The following is a 19,723-nucleotide window of genomic DNA, read 5'->3' as shown; positions in this document are numbered from 1 at the left end:
ATGACTGCCACAAAGAAAAGCTGCAAAGCCTCTTTCCCCGAGCCCTGGCTCTGAACGCCGACCAAACTACGACTCTGCGGGCAATTAAAACGCACACACAACACTCCTCTGCTTATTACAACAGGTGACATTTTTGTGGTCTCTGAATCGTTTCCAAAAGCCAGGAATTAAAATAATAGAACAAATTAAACGATATTTTTCCTTTGCATAAATAAACTTTTAAAAAATTAACAGGCAACTTAAAAAGCAAAGAACAATGGGAAGTGGGGCCAGAGTAGTGGGGGGTTGTGAAGAACTCAGGAAAGAATTTTTTTTTTTTTAAGTTCACAGACTTCTTCGCTTGAAGAGAATTCCCGCACACCAAATGCCCAGGGGGTATTTGGAAACACCGCTCTAACAGAAATTTTACCACCATATGCAAGAGCTCAGGAAGCATAAGCTTAACACTATTCCAAAGGTTGGGGCCAACGCCTGCAATTCAGACGTGGCCGGGTATCGGTCCCAGATTTGGGCCCCGACCCAGGCCCGGCGTGGCCAACGGGTGCGAATCCGAAATAACCCGGCCTCTCCAAGAGCGCGGGGCTGCAGGGCTGCCAGTTCAGCCAAGCGGGTGCAAAATTCAGGCGGGAGGAGTCTTAGCCCGGGAAAACCAACTCTTTTAGGGAAAACGGAGGAAGAAGAGGTGAAGGCGAAACCTGCAAAAACTTGGGGCCAACGCAGCGCCGAGACCACCACTCCTTGGCCTGACGTCTCCCCCAGCTCTCGGCTGCCACTGCACAAAGAATACTTTAGATCCCAACAACCTCTGCACGAAAGCAGCTGATTGTAACTTTGGGGGAAACAGGGCGCCGGCCAGGCAAGAACCGACAAGTGCGAGGAGCCCCGGTCCACAGTCGGGCAAGGCCCGCGGGGCAGGGACTGGGGGTAGTCTGCCTTCGATCAAAGTCCAGGGACCTCGTGCAGCTGAACAACCCCGCCCCGCGGGTCACCCGGGTCTCCGCGCCGCGCGCCACCGCTTCGGCGGGCAGCCACCGGGCTCATGGATTCTGGCGCTCCCATAAATGCGGGCCGGCGCGGGGCAACCCGGCCCTCCCGGTTCCGGGACTGTGGGCCTGGGGTGAGGGAGGTAGAGTTTTGCCTTTCGCGCCTACGCCGTCCGGCCGCCGCACGCAACGCAGCCTCGCAGAACAGGTGTGTGTCCCCGCTCGCTGGGCGCCCGGCCCCGGCCCCGGTCGGTCACCAGCGGGGCGGCGCCGCCCTGTCCTCGGCCTTCCCCCACCTCGCCCCGGATCGCAGCGAGCGAACTCACGCCACTTTTGCCGGGTTTCCGCGGGCCAGGAGGGATGGGAACGTAAGACTCCCGCATCTCTTCCTCGACGCTCTTTCTACCTTCCCCCCTCGGCTCGTTTTCCATTTGGGGCAAGAACCCCCCGAGACCGGCAGAGGAGGAGGCCGGGCATCCCTGGCCGCTCAGCTCCCTCCAGTCTGACCCGCCGCTTCCTCACTGCCCGCCCTTTTTTCTCTTTATTTTTCCTTTTTTCCCCCCCTTTGCTCCTCAAGCCGAGTCCAGAGCGGGGGCTGGAGGCGAGACGTGGCTGGTGGGCATCGCGGGCAAAGCGCGCCCCAGTCCTCCCTCCCTGCTCTTCGCGGGGCAGGGAGGCGGCGCAGGCCACAGACCCCGGACGGCCCGGTCCGGCCACGCCAGGCAGGGCTGAACCCCACACCAAGCGCCCCCGCCCCATGCACCCACCCGGTGCGACGCGCGCCCGGCTCGGAGCCGGGGCCCTGGCCCTCCGCTGGACCTGCGGCCAGGGCCCAAAAAAGCAGTGCGTTCCGAACGGGAAACGAGAGCTTTTCCTCTGCCTCCGGGCAGCCGGAGCCCCCGCTACTTCGGGGCTCCCCCGCGCCCTCGCCGGCCGGGGACCGCCTGGGCCTCGAGCTCTTGGAGGGGCTCGTGGAGCAAAGGACAGACCCGGCATCCCCTCTGATGGTCTCACCACCATGGGCGGCCTCGCCCGGGGGGCCACACGGAAGCTCTCCGCCCAAGTTTGTTGTGCCCTGGAAGAAAAGGCTTTCCCTTACAAAGCACAAAGGCGAAACGCCCAGGCCGAGCCCTGAAAAGCCCGGGGCTGGGGAGGGGGGCCGGCCGGAGGCTCGGGAGCGCGGTGGCGGGGCCCGGCTCCCGGGCGGAGAAGGTCGCTCCGCAGGGGCTGACGAGCACGGTGGCGGTGGCCGCAGGACTGCAGCGACCTGCGTGCTCGCTGAAAAGTTTTGTTCTCAAGTCGAAGGGAGAGAAAATTGTTACTCAGTTTAAGGCAGGTCTAAGATTAAAATAAAAAGAGCCACGCGCCGCTGTCTACACGGCGGTCCTCCCGCCCGGCTCCGTAGAACCACGGGGCTAGAGTCCCGACCCCGAAAATCCCGGGAGACCCCCCACGGGTCCGGCTGCTCTAAGGCCAGGCGGGTCCAGCCGGGCGGAGCAGGGAGTTTACCGGTTGCGTTTAGAACGGTCCACCTCACTGCCAGCACCTGCCTCCTTCCTGCGCGCCGCGACTCCCCCCCACCCCACCCCCACCTCCCTCCACGCCCTTCACACCCGCCCTCGCTGGGAAAAAGTGAGCCGAGCACCCGGGGGCCCGAGGCTTCCAGCGCTGCGCGCGTACCCCACCGGGCCGGTGGCGAGCAGTGTGGGGACGGTGGGGACCCTCCTCCCTATGCTCTCCTCTTCCCCACCCTGCCTGCCGTCTCAGGCTCCCCACTGAGCACCGCCCCGGCCGGGCCCTGCCGGAAATCGCCGCGGGATACGCGGGGGAGCCCGGCTACAGGGCTATCTCCGCATCGACCCAAACAAAGTGGGTACGGGGCTTATTAAAAGATGGAAAAAAGAAGTCCTGCTCCCTTCCCCGGCTGTCCCCTCACCCTCCCTACTTGTCCGATTCCCGCGTATGGTCCCTCCCCCTCGCACCCCCCAAATAAAACACATTAAGGAAAACTCAAGACGGAAAGTTTGAGCGAGGCAGCGCATGGAGTGCGCAGGGCACCGTTGCCGGGAGGCACCGTCGCGGAGATCTGAGACGCGCCAGCCCAGGTCCCAGTCCCTGCCCCTGTCGCGGGGAGCCGCCCGAATCCCTAGGAAACGGACCCGGAAAGTTAGGTTCCCGAGCAACCCGCCGCCCTCGCACCCACCCCTCTGTGTACGCGCACACATCCACACCCCTTTCTGGTCTCCATACTTGCCGTGGAAATTCCTTGGGAGAACGGTCGCACTTTTCAGGACACGGAGGGAAGGAGGCAGTGAGTGTGGTGCATGAAAAGTCCCGGGTGCGCAGAGCCGGCGGAGGCAGCGGTGGCGGCGGCGGCGGCAGCGGCAGCAGCAGCAGTAGGCGGCTGGCCCCGGGTTTGTGTTCGCGAGCTGCCTGGGATTGCATGTACAGATCAAGAGACTCGGTTGGTGTGAGAGAAGGAGCAGTGCTGCCTCTCAGCGCTGGCTCTAATCAGTGAATGAGCCTCCACTCTCCCAGGGACTCGGAGACACACACACACACACACACACACACGCACACACACGCACACATTCTCTCACACTCACACACATACAGGCACTCTGAGCACTGAATACATTAGGGCACTAAGGGACTCTGGGAAATGGAGTCCAGAACCAGGGCACTCCTGGAGAACAGACCTGCTGGCCCTCAGGAAAGAGCTGTAAAGTCTTGGGGTCGCTGGACATTGTGGTAACCCAACAGAGAGCGCATGCTTTTGTTCACACTTCCCCCTCATCACACGCTACCCCCCGCCCCCGCCCGGGGAGATCTCAATGAATTGTTTGGTGCTCTTCCTTTCTTGAACCAAAAGTGACCAAGAGTAAATGGTCTTTAAGGCTAAAGTCTTTAAGGCTGACACCCACAGCAGCTGAATGACTCCCAGATCCTGGCTTCCTCATAAACTCTGCCTTTTTCCAGAAAAATCTTACCTACTGCTTTGCTCCTGGAATACTTCTCAGGGTCTTTGCCTATAACAGTAAGATAACAGATAAATATAAATAAAACTACAAGTTTTAGAGATTGTGGAGAGGGCGTAGTTTAGCACCCAGAGTCAAGAATTAAAAATTTTACTGGTATTTATGTTACAGTTCTCTTTTTTTTTTTTCCCAAATCATCTTCTATCATTTTTAAAAAGATTTTATTTATTTATATATTTGACAGAGAGAGAGAGAGAGATAGTGAGAGAGGGAACAGAAGCAGGGGGAGTGGGAGAGGGAGAAGCAGGCCTCCCTCTGAGCAAGAAGCCCAACTGGGGGCCCAATCCCAGGACCCTAGGATCATGACCTGAGCCCAGGGCAGATGCTGAACGAATGAGCAACCCAGGTGCCCCTTTTCTTTCTATCATTTTTTTTTTTAATTCACCAAGAACAGAAAGATAAATAGGGGGAAATTGATGGAGAACTAACATTCCCTGAGTGCCTTCTAAGAGCCAGGTAACAGGACTAAATGCCTTTACATAACCCCATTTAATCCTTAGATTAATTCTGGAGATAATATTATCATTATTTTATATATAAAATAGGAAACTGAGGTTGAAAGGGTTTTTGCAATTTGCCCATGGAATATGGTTAACAAGTCTAGGATAGCAGGTACTCCTAGCTCTGAAAGCAAAGCCCAACCAAAATCTAATCCTGGTTTAAAAAATCATTCCTTTGTTTGTGGCTCAGTTTCTGAAACCTCAGATTTCCAATCTGAAAAAAAAGTGGGGTGGGGGGGCTGGGGCATAGAGTACATACTGATAATCCACTCAGCAAAGAACCACATGGGATTACAAACTGTCTCTTTAAAAACACAGAGCCCTCAGAGTCTCATTCTTGCTATTATTGCATGGTCCTTTTTTCTTACGTTTAACATTAAGGTAGTATCTACACATCATGTATGTTTAGGTTCTTAATTCTATTTAAAAATTTTTAAAATTTATTTTTAATTTTAATGAGCAATTCCTTAAGTAAATGATTGATTTGATCAATCTAGAGTTCTATGGTTATGACTATTTCTGTATCTGTAATTCATGGGATTACCGTTGTTTGTTTAGGAGCCTCTAAATCTTAGTCCACATTTAGTCATTTCACTCACAGCAGAAATTTATTATAGTAGGTGCTATTCTTCCCATTAGTTTATTCTTTCCTGCTGGAGTGTAAGCTTCCTGAGGGCAAGAACCATTTTTATTTTTATTTATTTTTATTTTTTTAAAGATTTTATTTATTTATTTGACAGGCAGAGATCACAAGCAGGCAGAGAGAGAGGAGGAAGCAGGCTCCCCGCCGAGCAGAGAGCCCGATGTGGTGCTCGATCCCAGGACCCTGGGATCATGACCCAAGCCTAAGGCAGAGGCTTTAACCCACTGAGCCACCCAGGTGCTGCCCCAAGAACCATTTTTATTTTATTCAGCATTATATCCTCAGTACCTAACAGTAGTAATCTTTTAGCTGAATGCATTTATGAGGATATAAAAATAAAGTGAACAAACACAATTTCTGCCCTCAAAGAGCTCTCCATCTGATAGAGGAGACTAGAGGTAGAAGACAATTTGGTGGCTGCTATTGGGATGACCATGTAATTTATTGGTGTGAGACAAGTCTGATCGTGAAAAGGAGTACCATTCATAATTATGCTGTGATGGTCGGTGTGAAAAAGTACCATCCTCGGCTGAGCGGGTTGAATGGTCATCTCAGCTATATGGGGTGTTTCAGTCATTCATTTAACAAGCATCTGTTGAGAATTCTCTTGTGTGATGTGTTGAAGGAACTATGAGCTGTTTGATTTCTCTAGAAATTGAAGTATGAGGCATTGAGCAGCAACAGATAATCAGGACAAGGGGGACAAATCACAAAAGGCTATATAGTCTAAGTTAGGGAAAGTGGACTTTATCCTGTAGCTGATGAAAAACCCTAGAGTGGGGCGCCTGGGTGGCTCAGTGGGTTAAAACTTCTGCCTTCGGCTCGGGTCATGATCCCAGGGTCCTGGGATAGAGCTCCACATCGGGCTCTCTGCTCGGCGGGGAGCCTGCTTCCTCCTCTCTCTCTGCCTGCTTGTGATCTCTGTCTGCCAAATAAATAAATAAAATCTAAAAAAAAAAAACCACAAAAAAACAAAACAAAAACCCTAGAGTGTTTTTCAGGGGTATGACATGGTAAGATTTCTGCTCAAAAAGAGTACCAGTTATTGGGTGAGCATGGTGGAGGTTAGACAGGAGGCAGGAAGACCAGTTAAGATGTTTATGACAGGTAAATCATTTGGGATCTGGTAAAGCCTGAATCAAGGTACTGAGGCAGTGTATGGAGAAGAGGGAACACACTGCAGTGAGATCAAAAGGTGGGATCAACAGGATTTAGGGGTGCCTGGCTGGTTTAGTGGGTAGAACATGTGACTCTTGATCTCCGGGTTTAAGTTGGAGCCCCACATTGAGTATAGAGATTACTTAAAAAAAAAAAAATTAAAAATTAAAAAAAGGCAGGGCCACCTGGGTGGCTCAGTCAATTAAGCCTCCATCTCTTGATTTCAGCTCAGGTCTTGTTCTCAGGGTCATCAAGAGTTCAAGCTCCCCACCCCCATTTGGCTCCATGCTGGGTGGGGAGTCTATTAAAAAAAAAAAAAAGAAAGAAAGACAATAGGATTTAGCCACTTTCTACTGTAGATGAAGCAAAAGAAGACCCTCTATGAATCTGAAATAGCATTTTATTATTTGCAAGACAAGATGCTATCAGTCCTTTTTTTTTTTTGAAGTAGGCAGAGAGACAGACAGAGGAAGGGAAGCAGGCTCCCTGCAGAGCAGAGATCCTGACACACACCCATCCCAGGACCTCAGGACCACGACCCGAGCAGAAGGCAGAGGCCCCAACCCACTGAGCCACCCAGGCACCCCAGTACTTTAATGTTCATTAGTAGTTAAAGGCTTCCTCAGATCAGCTTCTAGAGTTCTCATAAATCCAGTGGACATTCTCACGAGGAGATGATAGCCCTATGTCAATCATCAAACCAAACATTTTTGAAATGCTACCATATTCAGTGCTCTGCACTATGATGCAAGTACTTAAGAATTAGATGAAATAATGAAAAAATTAAATCCACAAAATCATAGCAAAAATATATAATGCAAAATTGAATATGTAATACCTCACGAATTCACGGGTCATTGTCCAGCAACCTCAGCTATCCAAAACACAATGGACCAGGAAATAAGCAAAAAGGGTCCCAGAATAGCCAAAATAAACATTACAAAGTCCTTGCACTAAAGTTAACACATTTTACTCCTAGGAGAATTCCTCAAGCTTTCACTCAGAGCCGATTTACTCTTTCTTAGGTACAATTCTAATAAGCTTGATTATTTGGCTTTCCCATTTACAGCTGATTAAGATTGTCAAATTAAAAGGGGGCAGCCATTAAAAAGGAGGAGATAGACTTGGATGAACTGACACGCAAGGATACCTATTGTATACTGTCAAGTGGGAAGACCAGCAAGTCATATAATAGCATACGTAATATGATTGGATATTTGTATGTACCCAAGTACGTACACATATTGACAGAAATGGCCTGTAGGGATATACATTAAACTGCCAACAATAGTTATGCCAGGGAGTGGGCGTGGGAATGTGGGTGGGAGAGGGGAGGGGGGAGTGGAAATAAAGAAGGGGCTTTTTGCTTCAAATGCTTCTGTTTGTTTGTGTTTCAGTGAACATACATTAGTTTTGTAATTTTAATATCCATTAAAAAGCATATAAAAGGAGCAAAGGGCAATGTGGTTAGAGCGAGCACGTTCGCAGCCAGAAGCCATGACCAATACACAAGAAGCAAGCACTAAAATTTACAAACTGGAAGACGATGGGGTTCTTCAGTGTAGAGGCAAGAAGCCCTATCCCATCAGTGGTCCCAGAGGACGTCACAAATTCCAAACCAGCAAAACCCTAATGCTTGAAGGGCTAAATCATCAAGGAACACATTACGCTTAGTATATTTTACTTATGAGAGCAAGCAAATATGAAAAACTTAGAAAAATAAATTCCCACCCAAAGCAGATTTTGATGCTTTAGGAAGTCCATTGCATTTGTCTGGAAAATATACATTCATGGAACACACCACTCCCTGAAAATGAGAAGTAAAGGAGATAATATTTTAGGTAAGAGCAGAGCTGATGCAGAATAAGGAATGGTCCATATAAATAACATTCAACAGGTATTTACTGGGCCAGGCACTAAGAACACAAAGATAAGTTTTAAAAGAGTCCATCCACCCCTGCCCTAGAGAAGCTTCCAATTCCAGCAGCAGAGACAAATGAGGAAGCAGCTGGTAAGCAGTGCGTAGAATGTGAGCAGGGCTATAATGGAGATCCTGAGTAAAGGATCACCGGGAGGCATTGGCTCTACCTGGAGCTACTAAGAAAGGAGGCAGGGACTGAAGTGGGTGTTCAAAAAATAACTATTATAAGGGTGCCTGGGTGGCTCCATTGGTTAAGTGACTGACTGGCTCAGGTCATGATTTCAGGGTCCTGGGACCGAGCACTAGGTCTGGCCCCCTGCTCAGCGGGGAGTCTGCTTGTCTCTCTTCCTCTGCCCTTCCCCCTTCTTGTGCTCTCTCTCAAATAAACAAGTAAAATCTAAAAACAAAAACAAAAACCCCAAACATTATATAGGATGACATTTAAATTGTGTTAAAATGACTATTATGAGGAGGGGGCTCCTCATAATATGGCACAGTCAGTTAAGTTTCAGACTCATGATCTCAGAGTCATAAGATCAAGCCCTGCAATGGGCTCCATGCCTGCTTGAGATTCTCTCTCTCCCTCTTCCTCTGCCTTCCCACCCCACCTCTCCCACCTATTCTCTCTCTCTCTCTCTCAAAAAAAAAAAAAAACCTATTATGGGATGACATTAAGTAGGACATTGAAGTATAAAGTTTATCTAGGGAGGAGAAGAGTGAGTTTATCTAGGGAGAAGAGTGGAATGAGTCCTCTAGGGCAAGGGAACAGCATATGCTAGGGCTCAGAGACATGAAAGTTCTTGGCGCATTCACATCGTGCATTTCAAACTTTTCTAAAAGAAAGGGGTGATGGTGGATAGTGGTGTCTAAGGGCAAGCCTGAATTTACGTATCCGGTTTTATCTTGAAATACTTAATGGAAAATTTGCCTTCAACTCCACAAATATATTGTGTTTGAATATAAAACAGTGTTCTCAATGATTTATCAGCTGATAAAACTGATGCTCCAGAAAGATGCACCACATTTGTCTAGTCTGTTCTCATATCATGTGTGTAACACTAAATAATCCAGGGGTTATTTTTTCTCATTTGAAAAACAAAGGCATAGAAGATATAAGAGCGCATTGAGAAAGTAGATCAATGGATTGTGAAGGGGTATTTTTGTCTGTTAAGGATCTAAACGATGCACTATCTAGCCAACTCCTACTCCTACTTCAAGCCTCTGCTTAGGCCTGGTCTCTTCCAGGAAGCTGCACTACCACCGGTCTCTTTTTTTCCCAATCCGTGTTATTGGAGCATGCTATGCATTTATCTATCCACTTACCACATGGTGCTGGAATTATCGATTAAATTTTCAGGCACCTCCACTAGACTTTGATCTGCTTGAAAGCAGTTGTTTTGCATAGGACTTAGCACAATAGATACTAGTATCTGTTAGATTGAATTGATTAAAAGATAAGGACAAGATTCAGGAAGTACTATCTGGCTTTCCAAGACAGGACAAGGTGTTCCTCTACACACTCCTACAGAATCGTGTGCTTACCCTGTCAAAGCTAGTATTAAACTATACTGAAACTATCTACTTACTTGTCTGCTTGTCTGTCTCCTGGTCTAGACTGCAAGCTTCTTTTATTATTATTTTTTAAAGATTTTACTTATTTGACAGACAGAAATCACAAGTAGGCAGAGAGGCAGGCGGGGGAGGGGCAAAGCAGGCTCCCTGCTGGACAGAGAGCTGGAGCCCAGGATGCTGAGCCAAGGCAGAGGCTTAACCCACTGAGCCACCCAGGCGCCCCTAGACTGTAAGCTTCTTAAAGGGAAAGACGGTTTGCTCACCACTGCATCCCAAACACTTAGCAATCATGGTAGGTGATTGATGATTACATAGAATAAATGAATGAATGAATGAATGAATGAATAGCCACTACAAAGTCTCATGACAGAAATGACATGATCAGATCAGAGTTTAGAAAAATAGCTTTGGAGGCAATTTTAAATGTAGGCTGGAGAGGGATAAGACTGGAGACAAAGAAATTGGAAAAAATTGAAAAAGAAACATAGGACATACTGGTAAAAGACTGTCCTTTCTTAATAAATGTCTTTCTAATTGGCTAATTTGATTAGATGTTTATATGTATTTTACAAGGCTGACCTCTTTAGTCTTTTAGGATTCCCTAAGGGAGGATATTCAGTTACCTCATTGAGGAAGCCTTCCCTGACCCCAACCCCCACCGAGTTGGTGCCTTCATGTACATCTGGAGGTCATTGAGGGCAGTGACTACATCTTATTCATCTTAGTATCTCCAATGCCTAGGACATGCCTGCTCAATAAATGTTTGCTGAATGAATGAACACATAAATTGATCTATTAGGATACTGTACTCAAGCTCCGACCAAGACACAGAGGACCTAATGATCCCTAGTGTGCAGGTTTCTGGATACAGGAAACAGAACAAATAAAACAAGACTAGATACAGAGGTACACCTATTCCACAGGTAACACAGGGTAAATTTCTCTCTCTGACCCCTCCATCCTCATTCTGAAGAATAACTCTCATTGAGTGAAAATCAATAAAAGTCATTTTAAGGGAAGTAGGTTTAGAAAAAGGCTCTGAAGGAGAGAAAGGAGGAGGGGAACATCAAGTTCAACCAATTTGGGCTTTTTTTTTTTTTTTTTTTTATGAGGACTTGTAAGCTGCAAAAAACCTTTACAAAATAAAAAGTCTGCTTTTCTAAAGTCCCTTTCAAAGGAACCCCCCCATACACATACAAACGAATAGTTTCTTTGAGATTCCCAGTTTTAACCAAAAAAAGAAAAACAAGATCCACAGCAGAAACAATAATAAATCCTTCATTTCTCAGACTGATTTATCAATAAGAAACTTTCTGAAGTATTTGAGGACAGTTCTCAGATACGTTCAACCAATATCCGTGGTGAGATTGACCCAGCAATCTTAAGCAACAAATACTGACTGCAAGCTATGGACAAGGCACTAGGAAAAAGTTTTAAAAGATATTTAAAAAGGAAGGAAGGAAGGAAGGAGAAAACAAATAAAAGGACACGAGATATACTTCCTACCCCATAAGAAGCTTGTGGAATTGTGGTGTTAAGTTATAATCATAAAATAAACCTATGGAAAGTTCAAAAGAAAAGTTAATATTCTCAATTACAATGCAGGAAAAAAATTCTTCAAATGAGTAACACAAACTGTTGCAGGATTTTGAAGGACAGAGAGACCATTAGGGTTTGAGGTATCCTGACGTGTTTAGGAAAGAAGTAGGATTTAGACAGAGCATTAATGGTGATAGAATTTGAATCTTGAAGAGAGCGGAATATCACAAGAATAGCGCCCATGGCATGTCAGGGAACATTTTACTCATGACCGCATCATGAAGAGTGTCTGTAATGGTTAAGAGTTAAAATCTGAGGGCACCTGGGTGGCTTGGTTGGTTGGGTGACTGCTTTCGGCTCAGGTCGTGAACCTGGAGTCCTGGGATCAAGTCCCGCTTCCGGCTTCTAGGTCCATGGGGAGTCTGCCTCTCCCTCTGACCTTCTCCCTTCTTGTGCTCTCTCTCACTCTCTCTCTCAAGTAAATAAATAAATAGAATCTTTAAAAATTCTGAGATGGATCCATACGGCACTGCAGTAAAGAACAACTAAAGGTAGATCTGGGTTTGGATCCTGTTTCTACCACTGAAAGGTTGAGGGGCCTTGTCATATTCATTGTCTCTGAAGCTCAGTTTCCCCCATCTTAAAATGGGGACAGTGTTAATTACACCGACCTCATAAAGTTGACATGAAGATAAAATGAAAGTTACTCTCATTAGTTCCTGGCAAGTAAGTGCTCAGTAGGTAATAGTTCTATGCTCTCGCCCCAGAGTCGCAGTTTGTGGTCTGAAACTTCTAGGGATCGAAAAAAAAATTTTTAAATTAAAAATACAGAACAAAACAGACCTGGATAGAACAGGCAATCAGCCTTTTTGCTTTCCCTTCATTCAACAGAGCAGCGTTATCCCTGCTGATTCCCTTTTGGATCTGACTTTAGCATACTTATTGTTTGATTTTGAAACATCCTTTCTTGAAAGGTATTCTTCCTAAAGGCACTCTTCCTAAAAATACTCTGAATCCTGCTCACCTCCACTATCATCTCCATGCTTTTCTAGACAACAGAATGCTTCTGGAGGAAAGCAGAAACTGTGTGGATTTCAGATTTGTGTTACTTGCATTTATTCATTCATTGACTTAATAAATATTTATTGAGTACCTATTTTTGAAAGATGAAAAGCTATCAAGGGGAACTTACTTCACTTCCCACCTCCTACCTGCCCCTGTAATTCCCTTTCTTTGTTCTCTCCTATTGCAGAAAGGGAAGAAGAGCCCCTCTTCCTTTTAAAAGCTGGACACTCCACCTGTGCTTTGGAGCCCTGGCTTTCATTGGAGGCCTTTGCACTAGTATGGTCTCTTTCCTGTTTCCAACCTCGTCCTCTTTAATCGTTCCTTTCTAGTCAATATTTAAACATACTCAAGTATCCCTTATTAAAAGAAAAAAAAAAAAAGATAAATCCTCCTTAGTCTTTCATCCACATCCTTCTCCAGCTCTTATGCTCTCCCTCCCCTCCTTCCCAAAGTATTAGCCCATAGACTCTTGCCTTGATATTATTAACCACCCCTTAGTCCTCAATCCCATCAATCTGGAATTTGTTCCTGCCATTCCTCAAAAACTGTCTCAGTAAGATCATCAATTTTTATTTCTCCTTTTACTTGGCCAGTCTCTGTTTGAAATGCTTTCGTCCTTTAACGTCTGTGACATCACACACTTCTGATTTTCTTTTCTCTTCTCTAGATGTTCCTTTTTGACCATCTTACATCTCTTTTGTGCAACCAATAAATGTTTTTCACATTCTGTGCTAATGCACACATCTCTTCCTACTTTGGTTTTTACCTAAGGTAAATGCATTCACTCCCGTGGCTTTTTATTTTTTACCATTGGCATACCTACAACTCTCAAATCCATAGTTTCACACTCACATACCCAACTGCCTCCATAAGCCCTCTACTTATTTTCACAGTGGCTGCACTAGTTTGCATCCCCACCAACAACGCACAAGGGTTCTTTTTTTCTCCACATCCTCACCAACACTTGTAATTTTTGTCTTTTTCATTCTAGCCATTCTGATAGGTCTCTGGGGTGGTACATCATTATGATTTTGATTTGTAGTTCCTTCATGAGTAGTGATATTGAGCATCTTTTCATGTGCCTCTTAGCTATCTAGATGTCTTCTTTGGAAAAGTATCTATTCATGTCTTCTGCCCATTTCTTAACTGGATTAATTGATTTGGGGGGGTTCAGTATTATAAGTTCTTTATAGATTTTGGATACTAATATTTTATCAGATATGTCATTTGCACATATCTTTTCCACTCTATGGAATGTCTTTTAGTTTTGTTGATTGTTTCCTTCACTGTGCAGAAGCATTTTATCTTGATGAAGTTCCAGTACTTCATTTTTGCTTTGAATTTTCCACAGGCACCTTAAACTTGGCATATCCAAATCTAGACTTATCATCTTCATTCCCAAACCTGGTCCTCCTCTGGTGTTTCTCAGCTCAGTACATGCTAGTAACAGCTGCTCTGAGAGTCATCTTCGACCATTCCTTCTTCACCATTCATTACAAATCAATGACTGATTTTGTCATTATACGTTCTAGATATTCTGAAAAACATCTTATTTTTTTTAAAGATTTTATTTATTTATTTGACAGAGAGAAATTACAAGTACACTGAGAGGCAGGCAGAGAGAGAGAGAAGGAAGCAGGCTCCCTGCTGAGCAGAGAGCCCAATGCGGGACTCGATCCCAGGACCCTGAGATCATGACCTGAGCCGAAGGCAGCGGCTTAACCCACTGAGCCACCCAGGCACTCTGAAAAACATCTTCTTTTCCATTTTTACCACCATCATCTCTTATCTAAGCTACTGCAATAGTCTTCTTTAAAAAAGGGCTATCACTGTCAGTGCTTATGAGTAATATAATGGTTGTCCATTGACTTTGGGAAAAAGTCCAAAATCTTTAATATGGTCTACAAGGTCTTGTAAGTTCTGACCCCCATCTGAGCAACCACCTTCATTCTATGGCCCTTTCCCCACTTCTCTCTACCTAAAGACATGTTCATCTCCCATTAGTGCTTCAATGCATCATCCTGTCTCCTCTTTCACACCTATCTCTCCTCCTCTCTCCTAGCAATCTCTCCCCTTCACCTAACCACTCCTATTTGTCTTTTCAGGTTTTGGCTTCAATGAAAGCAGAGTTGGTTAGTTCTCCTTCTATACATTCATATTATGACCCATTTTTACGTTTTCTAACACTCCTCACTTTTATATGGTCTACCTTCACTAATAGTCTCTAAACTCCAGAGTCCTGCCCTGCCTATCAATGTATTCTTAGTGCATAGCATAGTGTCTAGCAAATTTTGGTAATAAAATATATATTAATATTTTCATAAAGTAAGTGACAGATCAGTTTCAACTTTATTTCTGCAAAGTCTTCCTTGACTCATTCAAGCAGAATCGATAACTTCCATGTTAACATAACCACTATACCAAAGATACTATCTGTATCTCATTTCTCTTTGTATCCCTGGCACTTCACTTGGAGTCTGGAACCAAGTGAATACTCAATATATGCTTATAGAATTGAACTAACAGACTTTGCCAACCAGCTGGATATGAGATCTGAAGGAATAAAGGAAGTCAAAGATAAATTCTGAAGTGTGGGCTATCCTTTAACAGAAATGGAAAACTTGGTAAAGGAAGGTGGTTTAAAAAGTAAATATATGTAGTTCTGAGCATAGGTATTGATAGTCATAGTGACAGAGGGAAGGATTTATACAGAAGGTCAATAAAGCAATGGAGTCCTGAAATGGAAACGTGAAGATAATTCCCAGAGTAGGATGTAGTCTGCTTTAGCCAGGAGAGGCCTAATGGATGGGATACATTCTAATTTGCTTAGGACAATCCCAGTTTACATCTGTTATCCTAGCATAATAATTGATGGTGCCAGCCCCCTTGTATGCTTATAGGTGTCCAAATAAATTAGGGGCGCCCAGCTGGCTCAGTTGGTAGAGCATGCAACTCTTGATCTCAGTGTCTTGAGTTTAAGACCCATGTTGGGCATAGAGCTTAGTTTAAAGAAAAAAAAAAGTGTCCAAATAAATTATATGACCAGCCAACCAGAAGGCCACATGAATTTGTGAGAATAGTGAGTTAAGGGCAAGAACATTTAGGACAAGAGCATAGCAAGAAATTAGAGTGATTTCAAGTTGCAGACAGTGAAGGAATGTACTGAACTGAATGAGATTTTTTATTTTATTTTATTTATTTGACACAGAGAGAGAGAGAGATGGAGATCACAAGGAGGCAGAGAGTCAGGCAGAGAGAGATGGGGAAGCAGGCTCCCCACTGAGCAAAGAGCCCAATGTGGGGCTCAATCCCAGGACCCTGGGATCATGACCTGAGCCGAAGACAAAGGCGAAACCCACTGAGCCACCCAGGCACCCCTTGAATGAGATTTTATAAAGAGCTATGAAATGAATGAGCTAGCCACTTCTGGATGAGCAATGTCACAAAAACCGCTGACAGGTGGGCATTTCCATCCATATTTTACAGATAAACTAACTGAAGCTTAAATAATTGCCCTTAAATAGTCCACTCAAAAAGTTAGCTAAAATGTATCTTAAAAAGTAGAACATAGCACCTTTTTCTTGCTCCCAGCCATCTTGGTGGCTGCTCTTGTTTGGGGTCTGTCCACACCTAAGGCAGGAAGATGGTGGTTGCAAAGAAGATGAAAAAGGTACTGGAGTCTCTTTACCCTGGGCACCAACTCATTATGGAAAGTAGAAGTATGTGCTTGGGTACAAGCAGACTCTGAAAATTAGCAGACACAGCAAAGTGAAACTGATTGTCCTTGCCAACAACTGTCCCACCTTGAGGAAATCTGAAATAGAGTACTATGCCATTTTGGCCAAAACTGGTGTCCATCGGTACAATGGCAATACTACTGAATTGGGTTTAGAATGTGGGAAATACTGTGGGGTATGCACACCGGCTATCATTGATCCAGGTGATCCTGATATTATTAGAAGCATGCCAGAACAGATTGGTGAAAAGCAAAACACGCAAAATTCATCTTTAATGAAACTGGCCAGAGCTTGTTTAAAATAAATAAATAAAACATAGCTAGAACGCTGAACTAACAAACTATAAAAAAGTAATTGAAAAAAAAGTCAAAGGGGGAAATAACTGGAGGTCACGAGAGGTCCCTTCTCTGATAACTTGTAGGCATTTTGAGTGGGAAGGCAGAAATAAGCATCAATGTGATGACTTCCCCCATAAAAGAAGGCAACCACAAAAACTTGCAAAATTAGTGCTCACTAATTTTCTGGAGTCCTGAGCTTTGCTGAAAACCACCCACCTTTTTTTTTTTTTTTTCCAAGAGAGAAGCAATTCCAGGAAGTAACTTTAGTGAGATGAAAAATAAGACACCTCTACCCTGGGACACATCTGACTTCAAAACCAGCTTGTAGGTAGAGAAAAATCAAATATTCAGGGGGCAAAAGGAAGTTAATCTTGGCTAAAATGGATGTCAGAGAAGATATCATTGCAATGAAAGCCAAAGCAAGAAAGGGATAACCTAAGAAGAGCCTGGAAATACATGTGTAGGAGTGAAAATTACTCCCAAAGTCAAATCACAGCGAAGCAGTGGAGTGACACCACCATGGTATGGGCAGAGAAGGTAAAACAAAGGAATATAAACATTTCATGAGGATGACTTAAAGGTTCTAAGTCAGAAAACGAGTTGACACTTGTGATCATACCCACGAAGTGAGTGAAAAATTGCATTTTACCTGTAAATATCCTTCAATCTTTCCCAAGAGCTAAATAAGGTGCTCTTTACTATGTAATAATAGGAGTTTCACTTTTTACTGCCATCCTCATTGAACGGTGCCTACTAAGCAATTATATTTCAGCGGTGCTGCATCTTTTCCCTTTTCCCCTTCTTCTGAAGACTAGAAAGAGATGAATGCACATAAGCAGTAAGAATTTCACTTTAAGGCTATCAGTTTTAAGAAGCACTTTGCACAAGTGCACTGCATTTAAGAATGCTTTTGATACATCTGTCTTTCCATGGGACAACCCAGCCTGGTGTGAAGAACAAGTACTATAAACCAAGAAACCAATTTAAATAAATTTAGAATTTAGATAAATTTAGGTAAATCTAAATTTAAAAAAAGATAAAAAGAACTTAGATAGAATTTAGGTAAATTTCTCTATTTTCCATTTTTTAAAGTTTATTTATTTAAGTAATCGCTACACCCAATGTGGGGCTCGAACTTACAACCCCAAGATCAAGTGTTGCATGTTCCCACAGCTGAGGCAGCCAGGTACCCCATAAAGTGAGTGGTCTTTTTTTTTTAAGTTATCTCTAGGTCCAATGTGGGGTTCAAATTTACGACCCCAAGATCAAGAGTCACATGCTCTACAGACTGAGACAGCCAGGCATCCCTCTATTATTCTAATAGTCACTTTTTTTCTATATATATCATATGGTTGGTTGTTATCGTTACTGTTGTTTGGTGACAAATTCTACACAAAAGTAAGGTTAGGTATTGTTAAGGAATGCCTTATAAATATTAAATCCTTTTTTAAATCATTATAAAGGCAGATAAATTATTATGCTTTTCTTTATTCCTTCCCTCTATTTTTGTAACAACCTAACATTCTCTTGAATAAAAAGACTCATGAAACTTAAAAGTTTGAATAAATGCTGGAGGTCAAGTTAAAATTGGTATTTAAGAAATAATTCAACTTGTATGGCCTCTTTAATTTACATATTATTAGTCAATCAATAAACAAACATTTGTTCAGTGCTTCCTGTGTGTCAGGAATTATGTTAGGCTGTGGGAGGGGAGGGATCATCAAATCAAAGATAGTTTGGATTATAAGAAACACCTCAATTTTCTAAGCTGTTAAAATGTGGAAAAATATGCATCTAAGAAGTGATTTTATATGAGTAAAAAACAATGAGCTTCCACAGTGAAAAAACAGAATCTGTCCATAGTCTATCCATATCCAAGTGAGAGCTAGAAACACAAAGCATCTCCAGAAGTTTAGCACAGCGACAAGTCCCAAGGAGCTGAGTGAGGGTAGGGAGGGAGGGGCCCTGTGTATGACATTGGCCTAGTTCTGTTAAAGCATTTTCTACCGATTCTATAAAGGCATTGGCAGGAAAAGAAAAAGTTAAAAACTAAGATTTATACTCCCCCCCCCCCGAAATGGGACAACTTTAAGTTTTGTTAAGACTCCTGAATTCTAGGGCGCCTGGGTGGCTCAGTGGGTTAAACCGCTGCCTTCGGCTCAGGTCATGATCTCAGGGTCCTAGGATCGAGGCCCGCATCGGGCTCTCTGCTCAGCAGGGAGCCTGCTTCCCTCTCTCTCTCTCTCTGCCTGCCTCTCCATCTACTTGTGATTTCTCTCTGTCAAGTAAATAAATAAAATCTTTAAAAAAAAAAAAAAAGACTCCTGAATTCTATAGTTACACCAACCAGAAACCATGATATCTCTTGTGTTGGAAAATTGAACTTACCAACAATTACGTAAATTATGAATTAAACAAATACATACTTTGCTAAAATAAGAAGGAAGCTTGGAAGAAATGGCCCAAATCATTTCAAATTTGAGCTTGTAATAATGGATGAAAATACTCTGAGATCATAGTTCTGGAATCATTTCTATGCTGGGAGAGTGAAAATCTAAGTTGTTCTCCAGGGGAAGTTCTAAACTGTATCTGCATTTACAGCTCTAGATTCATTTCCCAGGCCACTACTCAGTCCCTGTTTTCCCACCCCCACCCGAATCTATAAGTATCAAGACCTCCAACCTCTGTTTAAAGAGGACCCCAGTTGATGCTACACCTAAGAATTCAATCTTAGGACCACTGTTCATTCCTCCCCTCAAAGAACCTTGAACTTCAAGCTCCTTAGCTCGCACTACTGTCCTCCGCTGCATCTACTGAGACTATCACACTTCTGCATGAGAACACACTTCTGCATGAGGACCTTCCAGACCACAGCCGACTTTTACTAAACCTTTGTGTCCACTGTTCTCCAGGAGTCAGCTGTGACTAAATCGCCAAGCTTCATTCCACTTTCCATAGGTCAAAGCTCCAAACAGAATTACCTGCTCTCTTCCCTAATTTGTCCTCTATGGAACTGTCATTCCTAAAATGTTCTACACTTCCTTAAGCCTAGTGTAATCCCTCTCCTCCTTCCCTACACAAACCCTCCATTTACCTTCTGGAATTTCAGCTCCTCTACACATTCAATCATTTCCCAGAATGTTCTTTCCACTTCGGTACTTACTTCAACCTGGACTTCTCTAGGCCACTTCCCAGGCTGCTCCCTCCAGTGAGGTCTGTTCATATTTTT

General features: G+C 44.2%; 1 pseudogene; it reads left to right on the top strand.

Moving 5' to 3' along the window:
• The first annotated feature begins 16,062 nt into the window (after positions 1-16,062).
• Positions 16,063-19,419, top strand: LOC132002045 (large ribosomal subunit protein eL30-like; annotated as a pseudogene).
• The last annotated feature ends 304 nt before the right edge of the window (positions 19,420-19,723 follow it).

This window comes from Mustela nigripes, chromosome 14, assembly GCF_022355385.1.
Source record: "Mustela nigripes isolate SB6536 chromosome 14, MUSNIG.SB6536, whole genome shotgun sequence".
Taxonomy (NCBI): Eukaryota; Metazoa; Chordata; class Mammalia; order Carnivora; family Mustelidae; genus Mustela; species Mustela nigripes.
This window is presented reverse-complemented; position numbering and strand designations above follow the sequence as displayed.